The sequence below is a fragment of the Dermacentor andersoni genome, unplaced genomic scaffold (genome assembly GCF_023375885.2).
Source record: "Dermacentor andersoni unplaced genomic scaffold, qqDerAnde1_hic_scaffold ctg00000041.1, whole genome shotgun sequence".
NCBI classification, from domain to species: domain Eukaryota; kingdom Metazoa; phylum Arthropoda; class Arachnida; order Ixodida; family Ixodidae; genus Dermacentor; species Dermacentor andersoni.
The window spans coordinates 1,424,695-1,449,621 of NW_027314754.1; the positions used below are offsets into that span (position 1 = coordinate 1,424,695).

At 41.7% G+C, this 24,927-nt stretch overlaps 1 long non-coding RNA gene across 1 annotated transcript; it reads right to left on the reverse strand.

The window, feature by feature from the left end:
• Positions 1-15,747: 15,747 nt before the first annotated feature.
• LOC129381438 (uncharacterized) lies at positions 15,748-24,656 on the reverse strand. The gene is made up of 2 exons (XR_008609617.1): positions 24,467-24,656; positions 15,748-15,924 (listed from the first exon to the last, which is right to left on the reverse strand). It is a non-coding gene; the product is annotated as an uncharacterized lncRNA (long non-coding RNA).
• Positions 24,657-24,927: the final 271 nt, after the last annotated feature.

Sequence of the window (24,927 nt, forward strand, 5' to 3'; positions counted from 1 at the left end):
AATATATGCGCACAATATTGACATGATCCCTTTTCTGTACACCGTGTGACAATACACCAGAACGGCGCATACACATACTCAACGTTCGTCACCTGAATAACCAATTCTTTATTTCAGTTTGCACATACAAACTAATTGGGGATGGTGAGAAAAAATGTTGCGAAAATATACGCCGCTCGACGGGCTTCACCACAATTAAAAGTGAGCAGTAGGCACGATGCCAAAAAAAAAAGGAAATGACAAGTCTATATGCACTTACAAGGAACATGACTGAAAGATACGACGTCTGTCTCGTAGTCGGCAGCAATAAGTAATGGAAGTAATCGTAAAGCTGTAACATGAAGTGGTACAATGCACGTTGATATGCAAACGCTTGACATGACGGTAGCATAGATTGCTGAATACGCCTCTTCTGAATGACAGACAAAGACATAGTATTTAGTTGGACATGCAATGAGGTATTCAGGTACTTTAGTACAACAAAGCTTAACATAGAAAGTCGGTAGTTTGTTCTACACTTTGGTAATAGAAAAGTACACTGTACTCTGATGTCATATGATGAGTGGCGACATGTAAGTGGAATTTGAGAAATAAATGAATAGTTGTTCTTATTCTTTTATAAATGCTTGAAGATCTGTAGTCAAATAACTTCTTCACATGTACAATATTATAATATACAAAAACATGCCCAGTGGGCAAATCATACGACCCGTTGACCATCGCGCGGAGCATCTTCTTTCGTAAGGTTCACAGTTTTAGGACATTAGACATCTTTGAGTTGCCCCAGACAAGGAGACAAAAGCTTATGTGGGAATGCAATAAATGCATAATACAAAGGCATCTTAGTTTCGGTAGGTAAAGTATGCCTGCTACGCATTGTAATTCTGATGATTGTTTAAGGTGTTGAAAAAAGATTATAAACATGGGCATCCCATGTCATCGTACCGTTTAAAGTTACCCCAAATAATTTGAGGCTGTCCACGTACTCGATCACGGTGCCACTGAGGTATCAAGAGGGGCTCTAAAAAAGTTGTTTTTTTTTACGGCGAAAGAGTACAGCTTTGGTTTTTTATTTATTAATTTTTAGGGAATTAACTGATAACCGTGTGGCAAGTGATGAGCGCGCACGGTCTGCGGAATGTGGTAAGCGTTCTGCATCATCGGAAGAAAAGAATAGGCTGGTGTCGTCAGCATATATAATGTATTTTGCATGGGAATTGATGTAGAGAATATCATTTATATACATATTGAACTGGAGTGGCCCCAAAATGCTACCCTGAGGGACACCATTCAGAATTCTTAGAATCTGTGAGTAATGATTTATGACCACGTATTGGGGAAGAGCGTGAGCCCAGATATGATTTAATTAGATTGATGGCATGCCCACCTATGTCACAGTGCTCTAATTTTGCAAGAATGGTATTGTGACTCAAGCAGTCAAACACTTTGCTGAAATCGACAAAAATGCCAAGAGTTAGAAGCTGTGTCTCGAAATTTTTCAATGTGCATTGTTCTGGAACATGTTGCGCATAAGTAGTGCACCTCCTTCAAGAATAGCTTCTTCATTACTTCCAGCACTCTTCAAAGACTGACTAAGCAAGCTCAAACAATGAGGACGTAAAACATTCTCAATTTGCGTAAATCCTTTTATCCGAGATATCATTTAGTATTCGAAATGACAAAGCTTTACAGGAGACTGAAAAGTTCCAAGAAGCTGTTGCGGCCGTAGCCGATCACCAAATGTTCACAATATGTCCATTTCTACCTCTAAAATGTATAGAATTTCGAGTCGAGAGGTAAAATTTCATCTGAGGTCTTGTCCATTGAGAGAGAGCGAGACAGAGAGAAAAACATACATTTGTAATGAGATTGGGTGACTTCCTCGTAGGGTGGATCCCTTAGTTCAGGGCCCCATTGGCTCGCGCCACTCAGCGTGTCTGCCGGATCAGCCGTCGCTGCTCTTGCGGGTCTGAGCTGGTGAGCGCAGTCTCCCAGGAGGAAGGTTAAGTAATAGGGGAGTAACCCGGAGGTTGTGGGTACTCCCAGGTGCAATGATATACTGTGGCCTTTGCTCCGCAATAGGGACAGTATGAGGGATATTGTGTGGGGTGGAAGAGGTGAAGACAAAAGAGGCAGGGAAAGGAACTAGTTAGAAGCTGTCGCCACACAACCGCATCTTCTGGGCTAAGGGAATTATGTGGTGGAGGGAAGTGTCTCCTGGTATCTCTGTAATATTGTAGAGTTTCAGTATAGTTCAGTGGTTCTGTCGGTGCGTCGGCTGGGTTGGACAGCTCTTCCAATGGCGCCCGGTTAGCGAGCTCTCGGGCTACCGCATTAGCGCATTCGCATGGAGAGAGGCGTGTCTAGGTGTCCAGACGATAGGCGCCATGTGTAACGCTGTGGGGTGTAATGATGTAAGGATGCGGTGTGTGTAGGATGTCACCCGCCCTTGTGCCAAAGCTTTGCCGGCGGTCTGTGAATCAGTGACTACTGTGATGGGTCCATCCGGTGCCGGCATGGTTGAAGCGTGTGCGATGGCTAGGGCGATAGCAGCCTCTTTCGCCGTGCCACTGTGCACAGTGTTGAGCGTGGCCAAAGCCCTCCGAATGTCTGTACTATCTAGTACGACTAGACATAGGGCACGGTTCGGTGGGTAGCGGGCCACGTCGGTGCATAGGAGCGATGTGCTCGATGTGCCACCGCCAAAGCGTCGAGCCAGGGCTTATGCTCTTGCCTTTCTTCGGCCTTTATGATGGTCAGGGTGCATATTCCGGGGAATTGGGGCCACGCGAATTTTATTGTGAATTCTAAGCGCAAGAAGTGTGCGGTTTTCCTGTTGTGGTTTTCCTGGTGTTTGGTATCTTAGCCGGGATAGAGTGCGGCACCCTTGCATTGTTCGTTGCAGACGTTGCAATTGGCTGTTAAGATCACCTTCGAATAGTTCGCGGATGGTGTTGTGTACCCCCAGCCATAGTAGAAGCTGCGTAGACGCATGTTGGGGTAGTCCCAGCACAGCATTTAGTGCCGTACGGAGGAGGGTGTCCACCTGGTGCATCTCAGTCCGAGTCTGATTATGATAGGGGAGGTGGTAGGTTAATCGACCAATTATGAGGGCTTGCACAATTCGGAGTACGTCTTTTTCGTGGAGTCTTTGTCGGCTGTTTGTAATGCGCTTTATTGTGTGCTTTACTTGCGTAAGTTGTTGGCGGAGCAAGTGTAGGGTATGTGTGGCCTTCCCGTGGTGTTGTATGTGAAGGCCTAGTACATGTAATCTGTCTACCCTTGGAATAACGTTGCCGTTGAGATGCACTGTGATAGGTTTTGAAGTTACACCGTATGTATACAATGTACGCGTATGTAAGTTAATATATGCATTTTGGTACAGAACTAGATAGAAGTCAATTTCTCGCTTGTGCGATATATTGTTTCAAAACTTTCTATGAAGTTTGTAGTCTTCAGAGTTGTGTTCCTTTACAATTTGTGTACTAAATATTAGGTTTGTTTTGAAGTTCGGTACATCCTATACCTTTTGCTGCTGTGGTTTTAGTTTAATTGCAGTGTAAAAATATTAATATAAAGAAAAATGAAAGTTTGAGAAAAAATATCTTGCCACAATGGGAGCCGAGGGGAGACCCTGCATATTACGCGTGCGTTACCAGTTCATTCACCCGCGTGCGCTATTCTCATGCTTTCTTTCAAGAGTACTTATTTACATATGATAGGTACGTTTTGCTACTTATCATATATCTGATACTTCTCGCCTAATAATCAGTAGCCAGTAACATTTTGATGAGACAACGTCTTATTTACTTACGTCCATATTACAGTACATAGCCTTTGTCCAGAATTGCAGCGATTGTGGGGTTGCTTCGTTAACCGCTTGTTTAACTTTGGTGATACAGCGAACCTGAGTTCAAGAGATGTGAAACCTCTGTAAGTGTACTCTAAATCCGTCTTTGAAACAAAGCACCAGCGAACAAGAGAGGTAAGAAAGCAAAACCCGGCACTGGAAATTGCTTATCTGAGAGTCCCCTCTTTGTTAGCGCTTTGTCCTGAACAAGAAGCTCACTTTGCTACTGGGACTCTCAATTTTTCCTTTGTTTTAGTGGCGTGATCATCGAAAAGTTTTGTTCACTGGATAAGCATTGCATTTTGTGCAATTGAATTTGCTGTGGATTGGTAGGAATGCCCTTGCGAGCAGGTAGTGATGTCATAGAAACTTGTAACTAAAATTTATTTTTGTATTTACACTGTACTTACATCGCCATAAAGACATTGCATAGGGGGGAACAAAACATAACCAGTAAAACAGAAAAGTTTTGCACAGTTACACTCACAAACAGAAGCACTACAATAGCATTTCGAGAAAGACATATAAATGCTATTGTAGTGCTTCTGTTAAACAAACAGGTTTTCAGGATATATAACACAGTTAGTTAACAAGAGCGCTGTCATAGTATAGCATAGAATAACATTTACTATATAATTTGATAAACTGTTCCATTGTCTAATTGGTTTGGGGAAAAAGAGTAGTAAAACTGTTTGTTCTGCAGTTATAGGCTCAGAGCTTTTTGCTGTTATCACAGCGAGTCGATATGTAATCTGGTTCCAGAACATAGTTCTAACGATGGATAACTGTCTGACTGTTGTAAAGATTTTACAAGGCTACTGCCGGTATAACCCATTTATTGCTACATTTCTCGCGCTAACCTCATCGTCTTCTTCTCTTCTTCATTATCCTGCTGGCGATGTGGATCGCCACAAATTCCAAATCGGCTGTCCTGGCCTCCACGATGATAATACGGTAGCACGTTCCGAATTGAAGCCTTTTCAACTTTTCCACTGGGTCCTTGGTAGTATATTGTCTTCAGCAGTCCTTGTTGTCTAGTCGTCTTGATGACGTAGTAAGGTCCTGTAAACGGCATTTTCGAGTCAAGTCCCTTTCGAACCAGAATCCACGAATCTGGTTCAATCTCCGGCATCTTTGTTCATTGTCTGCAGTGAAAATTCTTTTTCACTGTCACTGTATATCTTTATAGCTGATGAGAAGTATTGGGATGTTCCTTTATATCAATTTGTTTCACTAAGCCAAACATGTGGTCCGCTGGCAGCCATGAGCTCGTTCCAAATGCCGCAAAATGGGGGCTGCATTCCAGGCCTGCTGTATATGATCTGTTGTGATGTGCAACAGCGGCTTTCAAGGCGCGTTTCCAGGCGCCTTTTAATTCGGGGTATAATCGTATGTACATAATCAAGTTCCTTGGTTTTTATTTATTTATTTATTTATTTAACAATACTGCAGGCCTTTGCACAGGCCCAAACAGGAAGTTGATTGTAAAAATAGACATTAGCATGGAACAAAGAGCAAAAAAGAAAAAAAATATAGAAAACAAAAGAAAACTGCCATACAACAACACTGCTATTCAACACAAGACACTTTGTTTCTCATGAATCAAGGAATAACAAAAGGTGCTCAAAACAATTGGAATATTAGTCGTATAACATTCTTATAGTTATCGGGGATTAATAAAACACGACTATTCAGCACATTGCAATATTTACATTTGAAATCATAAGGCAGTATACAATCACACGTGCACTAGTGTCCAATCATTCAACCAACTCATTATCTTTAAACTACGCGCTCAAATACTTTCATGAGCAACCAAAATAGGGCTCCAATTTCGCGACAAAGCCATCCACAGAATCTGATTCTACAATTTCCTTTGGTAACGCATTCCAGATTTCGATTGCCCGTGGGAAATATGAATATCTAAACTTATCACTCGCTCTACAAGCGAATTTGCTTCCGGATGGTAAGGTGCTGGGAAGCGAAGGGTGATATTTCTTTTCTCAGCCCAAAGTCAAAGTTTTTCGTTTTTAAAGGCTGGGCCATTATCTGCGACGATGATTCTGACGTTCTTGAAGAGTTCTCGTTCCAGTAATAACATCAAGCAGTTTGCGTCCTTCTTTCCAGCTTTGGCAGCTACAAAACGCGTGCACTCGTCTAGGGCGACAAGGAATGCTTGCGTCCTTCTAACTCCATCCCCCTTCTTTTGATTTTAGCGAAATCAAGAGGCACAACCTCCAAGGGGATATCGCAATACTCTTGCAAGACCATCCTGTTGCCTCTAGGCTTATACTTGGCTTTAACATGCTGACACTCATGACAAGTGTTCACATAATTTGGGATGTCTTCTTTCGTGTTTTTCCAAGCGAAGCGCTGGGCTATTTCATGGTATGTCTTCCAGAATCCGTCATATACTCCTGACTCTGGACTAGTGTGGTAAAGCTTCAGGACTGTTGGCACTTTGGTCTCCGGGACGTAAATATTGTCATTCTTCACTTCCATTTCCTGCATGCCTTCCCAAAGCTGTAACAGGTTCATATTTCTAGTTGGGGCTTCATGTGGCACGTGAAGTCGAGATAGGGCATCGGCATCTTCATGTTTCTGTCCGGGGCGATGTAGGACGTCAAAACTGAATTGTTCTACTTCGCTAACCCATCGTGCTATTTTGCCCTTCGGCTTCGATAGGTCTAACAGGTGCGTCAACGCCTGGTTGTCTGTGAACAGCTTAATGTGGTTGCCTTCCAGGTTGCTTATCAAGTACCGCAACGCTAACACTACCGCCAGTGCTTCCTACTCCGTATTTGCGTAATTTTCTTGTGTGTTCGTAAAAGTGGAAGAGTAGTAACCTACTACACTCAGCTCCTTTCATTGGTGCTTTGTAGCATCACTTTGGTAGAGTATGGTACCTACTCGATAATAAGATGCGTCGGTATAGAGCTCAAAGGGCAGCTTGAAGTCGGCGAGCATCAATACAGGGTCCGATGAAATGATGTGGACATGCTCAGTTTAGCTATTCTCACACTGTTGTGACCACATAAATGGCACACCCTTTTGGGTCTATGCGGTGAGGCATTTGGCTTTACTGGCATAGTCTCTTTGAATTCACGGCCATGGCCCGCCAGTCCCAAAAATACTCGAAGGGAATGAACATACGGTTTCACTATTTTCTTGATGCGTTGAACAATGTCTTCCTTGATGCTTTTCGTTTCACCATCAAACACCCTTTCGAGGAAAACCACCTTATTGCAAAAAACTCACTTTTCTTCATGTTAATTTTAAGTCATGCGCTGCTTAGCGCCTAAAGCACTTTTCACAAATGATCCCCGTGGTTTTCCCTTGTCCTGGTGAAGACAATGATGTCATCCACATGTCAATTGCAAACTTTTCGGATGACTTTGATCAGCGTTTCGTTCATCATCTTCTAGAACCACAACCCAGAATTCTTCCAACCAAATGGCAACCGTATATACTCGTAGATGTCGAATGGCGTGACAAATGCCCTAAACCTCTTAGTCTCTTGTTTCAGTGGTACTTGCCAGTACTTCTTGCATAAGTCTATACGTGAAAATCATTCGCATCCTCCAGACTTGTCAATGATGTCATCTATCCTAGGCATTGGGTAGAAAAAAAGACCGGTCTGCTTGTTTATCATTCGGTAATCAGTGCACAGTCAGAATGATCCATCTTCCTTTAGCACAATGGTAGTAGGGGAAGCAAAACAAGATGTCGATGGCCTAATGATCCCTGCTTCTAACATGCCTTGAAGTGTTTGTCTTAGCCATACTTTATTTTTGTGACTGAAACTATACGCCTTTTTTCTGACGACTGTGATGTCGCGCAGCAAGAACGGCACCTCAATCATGGTTGTGGCTTCAGGGTATGGCCCAATGCAGATTAACTCGGGGAACTTCAGCGGCACCTCTTCTGCGCATGATGGCTTTCGTTCCCCGGATTTTTCCGTCCAACACATATCTTGCTCAGGTTTTTCAATAGTCACCTCGTCATTCCATTGTATGTTGATCTTCATATTCTTTATGTCAGGTCTTGGTAAAAGAAAAGCGAAGTTCACCGCTGACATGGCGAACGCTACCACCTTGAGCTTCTGACCTTCAAACTCAACAGCTGCCGTTGTTCATTTATGGTAATACCGAGACGAACCATCGTAGCTACACACACGAATAGGCATCCCGGGTATGATGCTGGTTGACTCCACTATAGTTTTATTAATTAGGCTCACGGAAGAAGAAATGTCAATTAATGCTGAGATGTTCCGGCTGTTTACAAGCATCGACCCTGTCAAAACGCCTGATTTAATAAGGAACACCGTTTCTTCAGCATATTGGTGAGATTCTGTAGTGCCAGGACTTTTGGAGGTATGACTGGTTGGGAAGTACCGAGCCTCGCGCGGATTTGTCGCTCAGTCTAGAGTTGTGACTCTTGTCTCTTTTGACGGCATATTAAAATCTGTCGTCAAGACGTGCGCCAGTGACTGAAGCAGTTGGTCCATTGTGCTTGGCGACCTAGCTAGAACTTGTTTCTGGCACTCCCTTGTCATACCGTGTATAATAAGGGCCATAATTGACGATTGTAGAAGTTTCGGCTTGGCTGCACAAATTAAATGCCACTTTTCCAACACGTACTCTCTGATGTTTATTGCTTTCTATCTGTAGAATATGGCGTTGTTCCAATGTTCCACGGGATTCTTTTTGAATGCTCGAGAGAAACTCTCCTTCCACTTATTCCATGGTTCATGTAACTTCGAACTTAACCGAAGATCGTACCACTTTTGTGCTTTGCCACACCGAAATGCCCGTATGTTCTGTATGCGATCCTCGTCACTCAAGTATTGGTTCATGGAGCAAACATACTCATAAAAATGAAGCAAGATATGCACCCCGCCGAATTGCCATTAAATATGTCTGGTTTTACGAAAGGCTGTTCTCTCTTGTTTCCAGATCTTGACAGCGTAATAAAAAGATATACCAGCTGCTGCTGTTGCTTAATTTAGCATTTCTGAAGGTCAAGCAGTGAGTTCAGAACAGTTATATCACTGTCTGGCGGCATTACAACTAGCTTAGTTTCATGAGTTAAGATGAGTCCTTTAACACAAGTTTTACTCGTCTTGTTCATTGGAGGCAGGAATGGTACCTTTAGTGACGATGTCGTCAGCCGTAAACTCGGAGGCACTTGGAACGCTCCATAGAACATCAGTCGTGGTGACATCCTCCAGTGGCCCGGCATATTGTTCGTCACTTGCTTTGTAGTCTTCCATGGTGGTTCGTTCTTTATTGAACACGACGTTCATCTTCTCCACAGGTTCCCGCTTTCGACTGCGCCAATGTAAAGATTTCACTGGGGTACTGCTGGTAGAACCCATTTATTGCTACATTTCTCCGGCTAACCTCGTCGTCTTCTTCTCTTCTTCATTATCCCGCTGGCGACGTGTATCGCCACAACTGTTATATATTTGGTGCAATAGCTTGTGGCTTAGCTTCTGCCTACGTATAGATAGCAGATCCCATCCTAAAGAGGCTTTCATTTCTGAAACGCTACAGTACGGGCTGTAATTATTACAAAAAACCTTACTGCTTGGTTCTGCAGTTTTTCCAGTCTAATAAATGTTTGGGCATATGCTAGCGATCATTGCACATTTTTAGAAGAGAATTTAGCAATGCAGAAACTATAAATATATCGGCGCTCTTCCAACAAACTATTTGTCCTGCAAAGCTGTGGTTGAATACATGGCCGCAAGGGCAAGCCGATTACTGAACCTTCTTCAGCGTGAGATCACACGAGCATGTTTAAAAGTACAAGAAAATCTGTATACGAGGAATGTGCGCCCAGTCTTGGAGTTCAGCTGGCGCCAGTGCGATCCTTCTGCGATCAAGTATATTGATATGCTGGAACGGGTCCAGAAGTGCGCAGCCCGGTTTGTGACGCGCATCTGTGATTTCTGCAAGCTCATCAGATGTAGTCAAGTCGCTCGGCTGGCCCTTCTTCTCTAAAAGGGGTCAATTCCTAAAGCTGTCATTGTTTTACTATATAGTAAACGACAAAACTGGTGTTGATAAGAACAAGTATTTCAAAAAGCTCACAGACCTGTCTTCACGCGTAGACGATTCTCTAAAGATGCGCGCACGTAACTACCGCGTTAATCTATTCAAGTATGCATTTTCTCCACGGACTGTGCACGACTGGAATTCTAGCGAATTGGTGCCAAGGTGCCAAGAAGGCGCAAAAACTCATTAAGCCATAAGCTTTGCAGAACGATAGTATTTATTTATTTACCTTTTCAAAACAGTTGTTTCATGCTGTAGTTGTCTGGTTCTTCTTCACCATAAAGAGCACGTTTCAGTTCCGAGCGGAGGTGATCTGTTGAAGGCCTTCGCAAATACTTTAAAATTTTGCATGGCCACGTTGACCCTAAAAATAAATAACAGAGACGTGTTATGATTTCCTAAGTAAAGACAAGCAATCGGCATTTTTACACAGGATATCATTGCCTCTCGAAAACATTTATTGAAACGGTAATCACATTGTTGTACATATCATTGGTCAATGATTTAATTTCTCGGAATAAAGCTTTTTTGATATAGTGATGTGCAACTGTAATTTGAAGTTTACTCATATGTCACTTGAGCGATAACGCAGGAGAGACTAGCTGGGCTGTAATATTTTCCTAGATAGCTGACTTAGTTATAGTAACATGGCTCATCAGCTTTGTAGCAAATAAATTGTAGTGTTCAGATTTCATGTTAAAGTATTGACGCTTTACTAAAAGCGGAAGAATTACAACTTTTTTAGATACCAAAGTAAGCCTTTGTTCGTTTGTACGTTAATTCGAAGCTTTCACGAATAGTCAAAGCAATCTCTGAAAGTGGCCTAATTTAGTTATTTTAACATTGCCAGCCCGCGAAGGCTGTGAAGCAATGTCTTCCTCATCTTCGACTCACAAGTGAAAAATATCAGATTTTCATGCAGTGAAATGAAGATTATTACTCAGACAAGGCTGGGAACACACACTTTGTTGTGAGAAATATTGTTGGCATTATCCTGACATATACCTGCAAATTTTGTTGATGTGAACACATGGCCACATTTGGCATGTTTCAAATTGTTCATTTCACTTGGTCTCTAAACTATCATAACCTTACGAGGCAACTGGGAAAGTAATCGCGGTGTCATCAGCGCCAGTCTTCTCTGAGAAGTTCTGCCTATTAGATTGAAGTATGTTTTGCTAGAATGCAAACATTTTGCACCCATATCATGCACAAGAATTTTGCTTTTGCAATATGCCAAAAATATGATGGCCGTTGCACTATAGTGCAGCTATTCAGAGCATAAAAATCCCATGATCCTATTTTAATAATGAGACGATTCACTCTAATACAGTTGACGTCAAGAATTAACAGTAAAACGTCACTGCAGACGCCAAATAAGTGACATGCGGTTGTTTGGGTAACAGCTCAATAACTATGACACAATTTAATGCCATTGACTACTAACTAAAGGGAGGATAATATTGAAAAATGTCGTGAAGAGCATCGGAATATCGCATAATTTTAGGAGGATAGCTCTAGGTGAAGTAAGTTTCTATTTGACGGGCACAGCGAGCCACCATAGTGAGTCTTTGTTATACTGTGTGTCAAAGTTTAAATGGGTTATCATTTCTTGAGAGTGAAACTATACAGCATAAGTAGCACCGATAGCCCCGCTGCAATGTGCTGTGCTTCAATGATACGTCTCGCTAATAGCGGTGGCGACATCCGGGTAAATGCAAACGTGTGAATACACTGCTGCCAACTGCCTGGGCGGTGACGTAGTAAACGAGAGAGCCTAAAAACAACTGCGGAAAACACGAAGAATTCGGTCCAAAATGCCCTTGAAAAGACTGGTAAATATATGTGGTCCGGATACTGAAACACGCAAGAAAACCCACTCACTCATGTAAGTTCTGTGATTGCTACAAAGCGGCATGTTTTTTTACTTGGTAACTAAGTTATGCCCTCAACTCAAACTGGGTTCACACCATGTAGGTGATCGCCAACGCAAAAGTCAGCGAGCACATGACACACGCCTAACCTCTTGTCAGCCAATTAGATAAGACAAGCCGATCAGTGTGGGCAATGTTATACGTTTTCAAGCAAACAAAAGGGACCTCCTATGAACGAGAAGAGCGTTTATTGGTCTGTTAAGACAATCCTGCGGATGACCGCGCGATGCTTGCGTCGGTGTTACGCCATTTGACGTCAGGAGATTAGAATAGAAACATATTGGAATAGTTTTACGTTATAGGGTCCCTGAATAATAACTGGGTACACGTCATAACAGATGGGAATATTTTGCTGCTCCTCTGTCGTGGCGCGTGATAGACAGGCGATGTGGAGACAGCTCGGCACTTATTTCACCAATTATCGATGTATAGTGGCAGAATCGGAACTGAAGTAGATTAGAGTAATCTTACGTTAATAAGACCCGTCCTCAATAAATATCTCCTGTCCCAGGCCATCTTCTCCGCAATAACTTAAGTTTGTTGCGTCCCAATACGTTGACTTCTTGAAAGTATCGAGTGGTTAATTTCATAATCGTTATTTCAAGCTTAGAAAACGCGAACGCAGTTTTCAACGTTTAGATTCTTGCTTCTTGCACTGCTGTACACGCAGACTATGATATTCCTGAACCTGCGTGAACCCTGTTTTATCTCACAAGTAAACATGCCATGCGCAATCATCAGGACATATTCTTGTGCTGGACTTCATAAGTTCGCGTATCACTTTTCGAACAAGCCACAAAGGCGAGTGTAATAAGAACCCGTCATAACACTTGATGAAACAATAAGTAAGTGAGTACAGGAACCATATGGAAGCAATTTGAGTGTTATCGGTGCCAAAATACTCCTAACTGATTCGCCAAGAGTTCCCTCGGTGCTCTTATTTCTCGAACTTGGCATAAGAGCTGAATATTGCACCGGGTTGAACGCGTTTTTAAATCTAAACACAAGCATGTAATGTGTGACTTGTTATCTAAGTGAATTGCTATGTCATTACAGGACGCAAGTGCATATTTCACAATTCTCTATTTAGGAATTCGTGTAGTTGAGCAAATAGTTTAACTACAAGGCCAAAACATATGCAGGCTTAACAAGGCCAAAACATCTGCTCCAGTACAATGTATACGCGTTGCGCTCAAGCTGCTCGGCTGCTGTTCTGAAAAGATATTCAAGAAAACATGCTGGCATGACGCAAAACGCAGGGCAAATGCTGCTACACAGCAGTGAAAGAGGCCCTGGTAACGAACACGCGTCTGAAAGACACACTCGATGGTGAGCACACGGGATGATGAGCAGTGTCATTGGGGTTGTAGGCTTAGCGCCTCGACGGTAGATGACATTGTAGATGACAGCCGATGATGGATGACAACAATCAGCATTTGTCGGCGCCCAATCAAAGCATAATATTTTGTTTCGCTTGCGGTTTATTGTAGGTTCTGCTCAGATGACTATTTGGATACAGTCGATTACCACGAACGCTACTGTTCGGGCGTATGTACATTATTCATGCGAGAAGTGGAACACCGAATGCTGCCTTGATTACGTTTCCTAAGAGACTGCATTGGCACGATGATTACACTCCACATAATTAAGTGGGAAACAGGCTGCAATTTATGAAAAAGATTCTTTGGCTATAGCACAAAAACATCTTGAATCGCAGATGCTAATATATGCGCACGATATAAAAATGATCCGATTTCTATATTCCATGTGGTGATACACCACAACGGCGAATACAAATACGAAGCGTTTGTCACCTGGATACCTCCTTCAAGAATAGTTTCTTTACTACTTTCCCCGCTCTTCAAAGACTCACAAAGCAAACTCAAGCGTGCATGAGGACGTACAACATTTTGAGTTTGCGCAAGTCCTTTTATTTAAAATACAATTTGGTATTCTAAATGACAAAGCTTTATGGAGACTCAATAGTTCCGAGAAGCTCTTGGGGCCACGGCCGACCCCCAACCATTGAAAAAATGTGCAGTTCTATCTGCTATAATCAATAAAATTTCGAGACCAGAGGTGAGATATCAACTAAGATGTGATCCGTTGAAATTACACGGTATGTGAACAATGCGCCTATATGTAAGAAAATGTGTGCATTTTATTTCAGATCTAGAAAGGGGTCGATGTTCCGCTTCTGCGATATTTTCTTTCATAGCTGTCTACAACATTTCTGGTATTCATAGTTGTGTTTTTATTAACTAGTGTACTAAATATTGAGTTTTTCTTGTGAAGTTTGGTGCTTCCTATACCTTTTGTGGTTTTATTTTATATGAAATGTACAAATAAAGGAATAAAGAAGAATGAAAATTTGTGAAAAGAGAACTTGCCGCAATGGGAGCTGAGGGCACACCCAGTGGCGTAGCAACGGAGGGGGCCGGGGAGCCGTGGGCCCCGGGTGCACGGGGCCAGGAGGGGGGGGGGGGGGTCATATACGCCTGAAGACACCCGAAAATTGTCAATATCCTCGCCTTCCTCGAATACATCCGGAGGGGGGGGGGGGGGGAGTGACAGAAGAGCTAAGGGCCCCGGGTGCCAGACGACCAAGCTACGCCACTGGGCACACCCTCTATATTTCTCGTGTGTAATTTCACCCTATTTCATTCTGTGCGCAATTATCCTGTCCTCTTTCTAGTGTACTTAAGTACATATGACAGGTATGTTTTGCTACTTATCATATATCTGATACTTCTCGTCTAATAATCAGTTGCCGGTAAAATTTTGAAGAATCAACGTCTTATTTATTCACGTTCACATTACAGTACATAACCATTGCCCACAATCGCAGTAATTATAGGTTTGCTTATTCAACCAATTGCTTCACTTTGGTGATATAGCGAACCTGAGTTGAAAAGATGGGAAACATGTGCAAGTGTACTATAGATCCGTCTTTAAAATGAAGAACCAGCGAACAAGAGACGTATGAAAGCAACAACCGGCACTGGAGATTGCTTATCTACGTCCCCCGTTTGTTAGCGCTTTGTTCTCATCAATAACCTTAATGTTCTAGTTGGACTCTCAAAGCTTCCTATGTTTTGTTGGCGTGATCATAGAACAATTTTTTTGAATGGATGAGCACTGCATTTCGTGCAACTGAATTTACTGTGGATTGGTACGAATTTCATTGTGAGCAGGTAGCGACGTCATGTAGACTAGTAACTAAAATGTTAAAAGTTTGTGCATATGCTAGTTATCATTATGCATTTTTACCTGACAATCTAGCAAAATATAAAGTATAAATATCTTGGCTTTCTTCCAACTAATGGTTAGTCCTGCAAAGCTAAGGTTTAGTATACGGCAGCAAGGGCAAGCCGGGTCCTGAACCTTCTTCGGCGTAACTTCAGACGAGCACCTTTAAAATTACAATATAAGGTGTATACGAGGAATCTGTGCCCAATCTGGGAGTTCGGATGCCGCACGTGCGACCCTTCTGCGATTATATATTCATATGCTGGAGTGGGTTGAGAATAGCGTAGCTCGGTTTGTGAAGCGCATTTATGATTTCCGAAGAAGCTCATTAGATCTAGTCACATCGCTCGGCTGACCCTTGTTCTCTGAAAGGGGTCACTTTCTAAAGCTGCCATTGCTTTACTGTATAGTAAACGACAAAACTGGCGCTGATGAGAACAACTATTTCAAAAAGCTCACCTACCTGTCCTCAAGCGTAGGTGAGAACCTACCTGTCCTCGCCTACCTGTCCAACCTGTTCTCTAAAGATGCGCGAGCGAAACTACCACATTAATCTATTCAAGTAGAAATTTTTGCACGTACTGTGCAGGACTGCAATGCTAGCCAATTGATGCCAAGGTGCCAGGAGGGTGCAAAAACTAATTAAGCCACAAGCTTTGCACATCGACAGTATTTTATTTAACTTTTCAAAACAGTTGTTTCATGCTGTAGTCTTCTGGTTCTTCTTCACCATAAAGAGCATGTTTCATTTTCGGGCGGATACATAGGGTCACCAGGTTTACATTTGAAGGCATGAGCAAATTCTTTAAAATTTTTCAGGGCTTCGTTGACCCTAAAAAATAAATAACAGAGACGTGTTATGACTTTCTAACTAAAAGCAAGCTATAGGCATTTTCCCATATGATACCACTGCCTCTACAAAACACTTTAGTGAAATGGTAATCACACTGTTGCACATATTGGGTCCTGTTTGAATTTCTTGGAATAGAGCTTTTTTAATATAATAATGGGGAACTGTAACTTTAGGCTTATGCGTATGTGGCATGAGGGATAACGGTAGGAGTAGACCGCCTCTGCTGCAATTGTTTTGCTAGTTAGTTTTACTTAGAGTAACATGGCTCAGCACATTTCTATCCGATAAATTGTAAGTGTTCAAATGTCATGTTAAAGTAATATCGCTGTATAAAAACGGAAGAAGCTCAAGTTTTTTCGATGCCAAAGTAAACATTTGTTCGTTTGTACGTTACTTCGAAGCTTTCATGAATAGTGAAAGCGACTTCTGAAAGTTGCCTAATTTAGTTATTTTTACATAGCCAGCCAGCGCAGGCTATGAAGCAATGGGGTTTCGCCATTTTCGACTCGCAAGTCGAAAATACGAGATTCCCTTGTCGTGAAAGAAAGATCTATTACTCAGACGAGCCTGTGACCACACATGTTGTTCTGAGAAATATTGTTGGCACTATCCTGGAATATATTTGCATATATTGCTGATGTGACCACATAGCCACATTCCGCATGTTTCAAAGTGTTTATTTCACTTGGCCTTTAAAACTATCATAAGTTTACGGGACAAGTGAGAAATTAATCGCTGTGTCATCTGCGCCAATCTTCTCCGAGAAGTTCTGCCTATTACATAGCAGTACGTGTTAGTAGAATGCAAATATTTTGCACTGATATGATGTGCCAGAATTTCGTCTTTGCAATATGTACAAAATATGACAGCAGTTGCAGTAATGCACCTATTCAGAGCATAAAAATCACTTGATGGTTATTTTATTAATGAGAGGAGGCACTCCAATACTGCTGACGTCAAGAATTCACAGTAATAGTCACTTCAGACGCCGAATAAATGGCATGCAGGTGTTTGGGTAGCAGCTCAATAACTATGCCACCATTTGGTGCCATTGACTGCCAACTAAACGGAGGATAATATTGAAGAATGGGTTCATGTGGAGCATCAGAAGATCTCGTAATTTTAGGCGGATATCTGTAAGTGAAGTAAGTTTCTATTTGACGGGCACAGCGAGCCACCGCCGTGAGTCTTGTTATACTGTGTGTAAAAATTTATAGGGGTTATCATTTGTTGACAGTGAAACTATACAGCATAAGCAGCACCGATAGCCCCGCTACAACGTGCTGTGATTCTACGATACGTCTCGCAAATACCGGTGGCGACATCCGGGTAAGTGGAAACATGTGAATACGCTGCTGCCAACTGCCTAAGCGGTGACGTAGTGAACGAGAGCGCCTGAGAACAACTACGGAAAAATGAAGATTTCGGTCCAAAATACCCTTGAAGAGGCTGGTCAATATATGCGGTCCGAATACTCAAACACGCAGGAAAATTTACTCACTCATGTAATTATGTGATTCTTAGAAAGCGGTAGGTCTTTTTACTTGATAACTAGGTTATGCCCTCAACTCAAACTGGGTTCACATCACGGAGATGATCGCCAACGCAACAGTCAGCGAACACATGACACAGGCCTAACCACTAACCTAGCCAGCATTCACAAGACAGTAAAGAAAAAGAGGAGAATGAGGGCGCTTCTCTCGCTCTCCAGTGTGTGGCTGACTGTTCAAACACATCGCAACACAGAAAGCGTTCTCTAGCCACCGTTGACGCAACAAATTAAAGTACATGCTTGGTGCGAATTTTTTATTTCAATTAACAAAATCAACCGTATCTAACATTGCGGCGTATAGAATAAAACGCTTCGTCACCAGTATTTCTAGCCAACAAGAGCAGGGGTGATTTCACTTTCTCCCGTGTTGTAGACTTTTCGCCGTTACACAGTGAGATCCGCAGCAACGGGAGAAATATGATCTTCCTGTACGCATTTTGTAAGATCAAATTTAAATTTGCCCCGGTTTGTCGATGCAGCTTGTATATGAACATACTACTCAGGGCCAACTTCAATTTTCGCATTGAATTGTACGGGAAATGCATGCATTCTCTCGATAGAGGGAAAATATACATTTTTATTAGGTAAATGCAGCTTTGGAGAGGCGTCCTCATTCCAGAATGCCTTGAGCTCGGGCTGCGTCCTGGGCCCTCACAATCAGCCTTGGCTGATCCTCGAGGTCGGAGCTGGCCAAGACTCTCTCCCAAAGCTCTTTGGTCTGGTGAGGGTTCGGATGATTTAATGGTGCCACTTTGCAAACCCCTACTATGGGCCTGAGGGACCCGGGCTCTGCGCAGAAGCGGCATTGCGGAGAGAATTGTGTAGGGGCTATGAGGTGATTTCAGGTTGGGTGGGGGAATGTATTAACCTGCAGGGCTCGAAGGAATTGCTCCTGCTCTCTAGGTAGTGCTTGTATGGGGGTGCACATGTTATGCGGGTTAGCTTGTAGTGTTGTGTGATGTCTTGATACGAGACTAGAGGGTGCATGCGCTCGGGTGCAGATTCCTCGGCATCGGCTCGGTGCTCTCGATAAAAAATATTGCAACACAGCTGTTTTGGAGAAACTTGTCGCATATAATGGAGAAAACAGAAACTGCAGATAACAATACTTTGATTTTAAACGTCATGTCTTATTCTATGTTACAAGATCTGGTAAGTTTAAAAATCATTAAAGAACGATGGTTACAATCTTATAACTCGGCATCAGAAAGAGCTGTATTAATTCTTCAAACATCTGTTAGAGCCCTACATACAAAAAATGTTGATTTTATAGCTTCCATGAAAATGTTGCTTTATTTACAAGAGGTTCGCTAAAGCTACTGGCATATTTCAGGGTGATGCATAATGTATTATTGCTGTCTGTTAGAACTTTCTTAATAGACTCCGTTTCAAAACTTTGACATCTTTCTTCAATTGCTGAGCTAGGGATTGGAACGTTAATTCATTATTATTATTATTATTATTATTATTATTATTATTATTATTATTATTATTCTATTAAACATAAAACACTAAATCCATTGTTCCGATGCCTGTAAAAGTCACCATCATGCACGCCTATGCATACAGTGTGTTGTGTTATGGCATTACATTGTTCGGGTTTTGCTCATCTCGGTGGCTGTGTCCAATTGACAGAATTCTAAAAAATATGTTGAAGTCCATTGCGTATAACTCTTCTCGGGCCGACAATGTGAACTTTGTTTATACATCTGGGTCTTCCGCCATTTAAAACTTTATTCACTCAAACGGTTGTGGTAAGACATTCTTGGAACCCTGATTTCAAAAAGGAATATATTGCTCCCCGTGCTCTGCTGAAAACATTGCGCTTTGGAGTACCGCACTGCAACACCAGATTTGGTAAAGCTGGTCGGTATGCTTATGTCCCAAGAATATTCAATGACCTACCTGATCATATATTTACAGCAACGACGAAATGAAACTTGAAAAAAAAAGTCGTTGAATGCACTGTAATATATGTATAATACTACATGTTCTCTTTTCTTGTTTCTTTTATTTCTTTTGTCACTGATTTCAGCTGAGTTTCTCTTTCATTTTGGTGTGATAAACTTCACCAGCTTTTCATTTCTGTACATGTTGCCATATTGTCTTTGTTTGCCGACATGCCGGCCAAGTCACGCAAGCCACTTCCTTGGCTTTGACGGGCCTGCCTTCTAATGTACGATTATTGTAAGATGGCAATAATAATAATAATAATAATAATAATAATAATAATAATAATAATAATAATAATAATAATAATAATAATAATAATAATTATTATTATTATTATTATTATTATTATTATTATTATTATTATTATTATTATTATTATTATTATTATTAATATTGTTGCAATCTCCAATCTTGCAAAGGAGAGTGGTGAAAATAAGACATCTTTTCCTAAAAATGGAGGAATTATATATTATAGTGCAGGTAAAGAAGACCTCATAGCATTTGGTGCACTCACTGCCGAGCCTAACAAGCCGATTTCATCGTATGGGTGTATTACGTATGAGCCCTCGAGATATTGGTTCTTTTAAGCAGAATTGTTTTGCAGAGGGTCACCATCTTGAAACGCAGTAACTGGAGCACTACTTGTTTAGGCGGAAATCATTATTTTATTTAAGGAAAGGTCCATATGCACAAATGTTACAAAAAAATAGGAAACAGAGAAACCAAGAGAGCATTTTCATTATAATCGCTGTCGCTGTCTTTCATCCGCTCTCCGCGTTCGCTTTTTCATGGTTAGGTGTGCTCGTTCGCTCGGTTACGAGGACGCTGACGGACGTCGCCAACGCCTACGCTCGCTGCAGGAACGAACGCCTACCCTTACAAAAATGCCTATTAACATTATTTAGAATTCCTACCAAATTGTTATTTACTTTATTGACAGCCTATTTACATTTACATTCTAGTAACATTTGTTCATATACTGTTAAATACTTCTTCCTTTCTTTTGTATTGAGAATATTTTAAGTATACCATTAACAGATTTTCCTCTTACTCTTGTTTAAATAATGTTTTAAATTCATTGCTAAAAGACCTCCTTTTTACTTTTTTTAAAATAGCTTTTTTTATACACCGTTAAAAAACTTTCTACTTAATTTTGTATAAAGAATATTTTAGATACACCGTTAACATGCTCTTTTCTAATGTTTGTCTAAGTAACAACTTTAATACTCCGTCAAAAGGCTTCGTACTTTTCAATAAAGAATGTTTTACTATACATCATCAAAATATTTTTTTTCTGAAAGTCATGTATCCTCAGTTGGTCCACAGCTCGAATTGTTCGCCGAAAAAACTTAAATGGGAAGTAAAAAAAAGCTTTTGATAAATTTTTCTAACGCACATAAATGCCAATATATGACATACTCAGGAATCAGGCTCTTTGTTTTAAATCACAGCCCCAATGCAAGTTGCTGGCAAATTGTTTACGAAGTGGCTACTAAAAGGTATAAAAAAAGATGTTCGTAATGTGCTAGAACTAATATTTTACAGGTTCTACTGTACTGAGTAAACCTGTGGTGATGTCAGCACATTTCGAAAAAAATACCTTGCGCTACACAATCTGACCGGTTTGATAATAGAGCACTACTGAGCAGGCCGCGCACCAGATACACAGCTTTATCCCGGCCTCAGGGCCGGTTAATTAAAGGCCGATTTAAGCTCGAGCAACACCGCCCGCTCTCCGCACGCGTGCAGCAGTGCAGTAAACTGCACATTTCGCACACTGGTGCACAACTTTTCGTATACACTAGGGTCGCACACGCAGTGTAAACCGAAATAGGTGTACTAGTCTGCGAAATCTGCAAATTTTCACCCGACCACACGCGTGCAGCAGGCGCGTGGGGTGGCGGGTGGCTCGAGTGTAAATCTGCCGTTACCACATACTACTGTTGTAAGGTGACCTAGTAACTTTGTATCGAAAAAATCAGGTCAGTGCACTCCACGAAATAAATAGTACGCCATAAGCTGGAACATGTCAGCCCAGTAGCGTCACGGTATTTGTTGAAAAGAAGCAAAACTCGGAGTAATGCCGTGCTGGAACGTTGCCGCTCAAACATCCAAAAGGCTGCAAAATACAGCTGCTAGTAGCGAGAGCGAATGTTGAGCTGAGAAAGCGCAGAGGTCAAACACAAAGAAAGGTAGAAATCTTTGCAGGTGCCACTTTTTTTTAATTATCCTTACTGTATAAAAGAATGTAGCTTTCTTCGCGTCCCTGTTCGCACGCTTTCATCCCCGCTTCCTATAGACGGACTCTCCACGTTAAATGAAACTAATAGGACGTTGCATGAAAGCGAAGGCGAAGTAACTATGTCAACTGATCTGCTTTAAGGTGATGGTTGCTTTCTGTGAGAAAGCAGATCAAAAAGTGATAATTATGCACTCTTAAAATTCAGTGCTTCCACTTCGTAACATGGCAAGAAAATTCTGAGCTCCGATAAGGTTTTTGGTGGCTTACGGCATTTGTGATTATTGCATTCCGCGGTACTAAGAGCCATGCATATCAAAGTTCATGCTTTTGCCACGCTTCGGGCGCCTGAAAATTGGTAATTTCATAGCCGCCACGTCATGGACATCTATTTAACTATAAAAGTACTACTACAATAGTTTCCAGCATTATTTTGCGCTGAACACCAAGAAGTAACGTTTGTCTTTGAAAGCGGCAAGTGCTGAAATGTGATTTTCTGCAAACTAGAATAACCAGATAATTTGCCATTACGATGTTATCTGCCAATTTATTACAATTGGAGAAAAAAGTCGGTTTGAAGAATAATGATTTTATCGAAAAATAACATTATGCAGCCCCTAACTCCCCAACAAAAATTGAGCCTGCGGTCTTCTAAGGTTCTTTGTTGAACCTCGGTCATACTGACACAGGATAAAGGAGTATCTTCCTTACGGCAAAATTCGTTTGCTGGAAATCAGATTGCGCATCTACTTTTCGTCTGAAAAGAGCTTTACTCTCGCATACAGCGCACATAACTTGTCAGTGGAAGGAAAGCTGTCACAAAACTACGGTGCCCAATGAGTAAATTTTTTTACCTTCCGAAAATCTTTTAATTTACAGCGATAATTTGGTTTGTCAAACAGTGAAAGATTTACGATAGCTGCACTCTCAAACGCTCGCACCACGTCCATCGTATCGCACCGCAAACGTGAAAAGCGCTATAATAATAAACATAAAACCAGCATAATAAACAGCATGTACAGGCGCGGCCACCGTTAGAGGTAACAACGAGCGCGTGGTCGCGATCCTCTGACCCCCAAGTGGGCGCTGCGACAAGTATTGCGGCGCAAGCACAATCAGCGCCAGAGGCGGAGTTAGCTGCTCGTCGTCTGCTACGGTTCCTTCCCCTTCGCCACACACGCTCTGGTACAAAAGAGTGCAGCCATGTTGCTCGAAAGGAAGGAGACCTTCATCTAAGCTTCATGTGTAGCCATGGTCTGGGCTTCTTCGTATTTACCATATGATAAATCTGAAGCATAGATTTATAAATATGCCTTGTTTGTCGTGTGATCTTTTACTTCCTTAGCAAGTGAATACTGAAATCGACCCTCTGTGACAAAAAGGACATTTTAGAAGTAAAAGGCGCATTTCAAGTTTTACGTGTACAACGTGCCTGTGTGCTTTGATAACTGTTTTAGAATACTACCTGTTGACGCACCATTGCTACAGGGTTTGTGTACTCCAATGCGAGCGCGCAATCTAAGTTTCGCTGCTCGCGGCGAAGTGAGAGGAACCGTAGCAGACGACGCACAGCTAACTCCGCCTCGGGCACTGATTGCGCTTGCGCCGCAATACTTCGCGCAGCGCCCGCCGTGGCGCTCCGCGAAGCGCGGCCACCCGCTCCGTGTTACCACTAACAGTGGTCGCGCCTGTACAGCAAAACACCGACTATGCATAATTGCTGAGACAACTTAAATGGCTGCTAAGAACTAAAATAACATGAAAAATATAAACGAATATACTCATTATAGGTCATCAACGCTGGAAAAATCAGTGTTTTAAAGTTTCACAATCGCGAAATGCAGTTCAAATAAGCATCCTTAAAAGCGAAAGCTTTACTGGCCATGAGCCTGCGATTACGCAATTTTTGAAAAATGTTTTCTCTCTTGCTGCTCTAACAAGCAGCGCTATTTCTTATGTATTTTTCTTGCAGCGCCCATCTGAGGAACCGCCTAAAGAAATTAGTGCGGTGCCGTGTGTCATCGGCAGAACTTTCTGCAAAGGATCCTTCAGAGTTACAAAAAGGGTTTACTGCAAATGACTTTACTTTTGCCTGTGCTTCAGGGGTATAAGAGACTGTTTCTACAAAGCTGGTAGGATGCTGACAAAGTCTACAAACATGTTTCGATTCAATGTAGGTGGCCAAAGTGGTATATTCTAGGTGGTCTGAAGAAAGCTCTAGTAAATGGTTAATAGGATGTTTACAGGTAATGCGCGAACATGCTTCAATTTAATGAATGGTAATAAGCGGTTTAAAAGAAAGTGTTTCTCGACTGTTGGTACGAAGTGACAGATAGCCGATGAAGATACTTCAATTTATTGAACGTTAATAAGAAGTTGACAGACATCCTATGAACATGATTCAAAATAATTTGGTGGGCCTTCTAGGGTGTTTTATAGGAAGTTGTTTTGAGACCTAAAAACTGTTGGAACGATTTCTAGTAACTGTTGGTAGGCTCTAGCAACAATAGCCTGAAGACGGTCTAAAAGAAATGTCGAAAAAAATTTTGAAGGGGATAAAAGATGCGCTATAAAATATTGGGTAGTACATGCTAGAATAACTTCATCTGATGAAATACTACGGCAATAACCTTGCACAACACACAAAGGTGTCTTCATAAACGAGATAACTGCGGTCTCACATTTAATTTGTGGGAAATTATGTGAAAAAGAATTAAAGCGATAATTAAACAGTGAAACCACGCTTACACGTTTTCTGATCCGACATTCTTTCTTACCTATTTTTCGGATGGCTGTATCCTGGACGCGTAACCTCTCGGGTGAGCGTAGCTTTGTCTGCTACTCTGCACTTCGTCTGCGGAAATAACGCAAAAGCAATAGAAGACATTTTAAAAGTTATTCAAAAATTTTCGCTTATATATGACATATAGTTCGTTTATCCAAATGCAGGCAACCTACCCTTGCATACGTAAAGAACAACAGCTGCGATCCGGTGGTGTTCTTTGGACATGCTTGACAAATGTCTGCAGTCCCATTCGCACGTGCTTCGCGTGCTTTAGTGTAAGCCTATAAACGAAAGCGGGAATGATAAGGTTGGTCTGTTAACAAAAAAGCGTGACTTTTGATTTCGCCTCGAGGTTATGCAGCCCTGACATTGTTTCAAGTTTACTTGATATTATGAAGCCTAATTATTAAAAACTAAATTAACATGGGTGGTAGCCGGCGGCAAAACAATGAG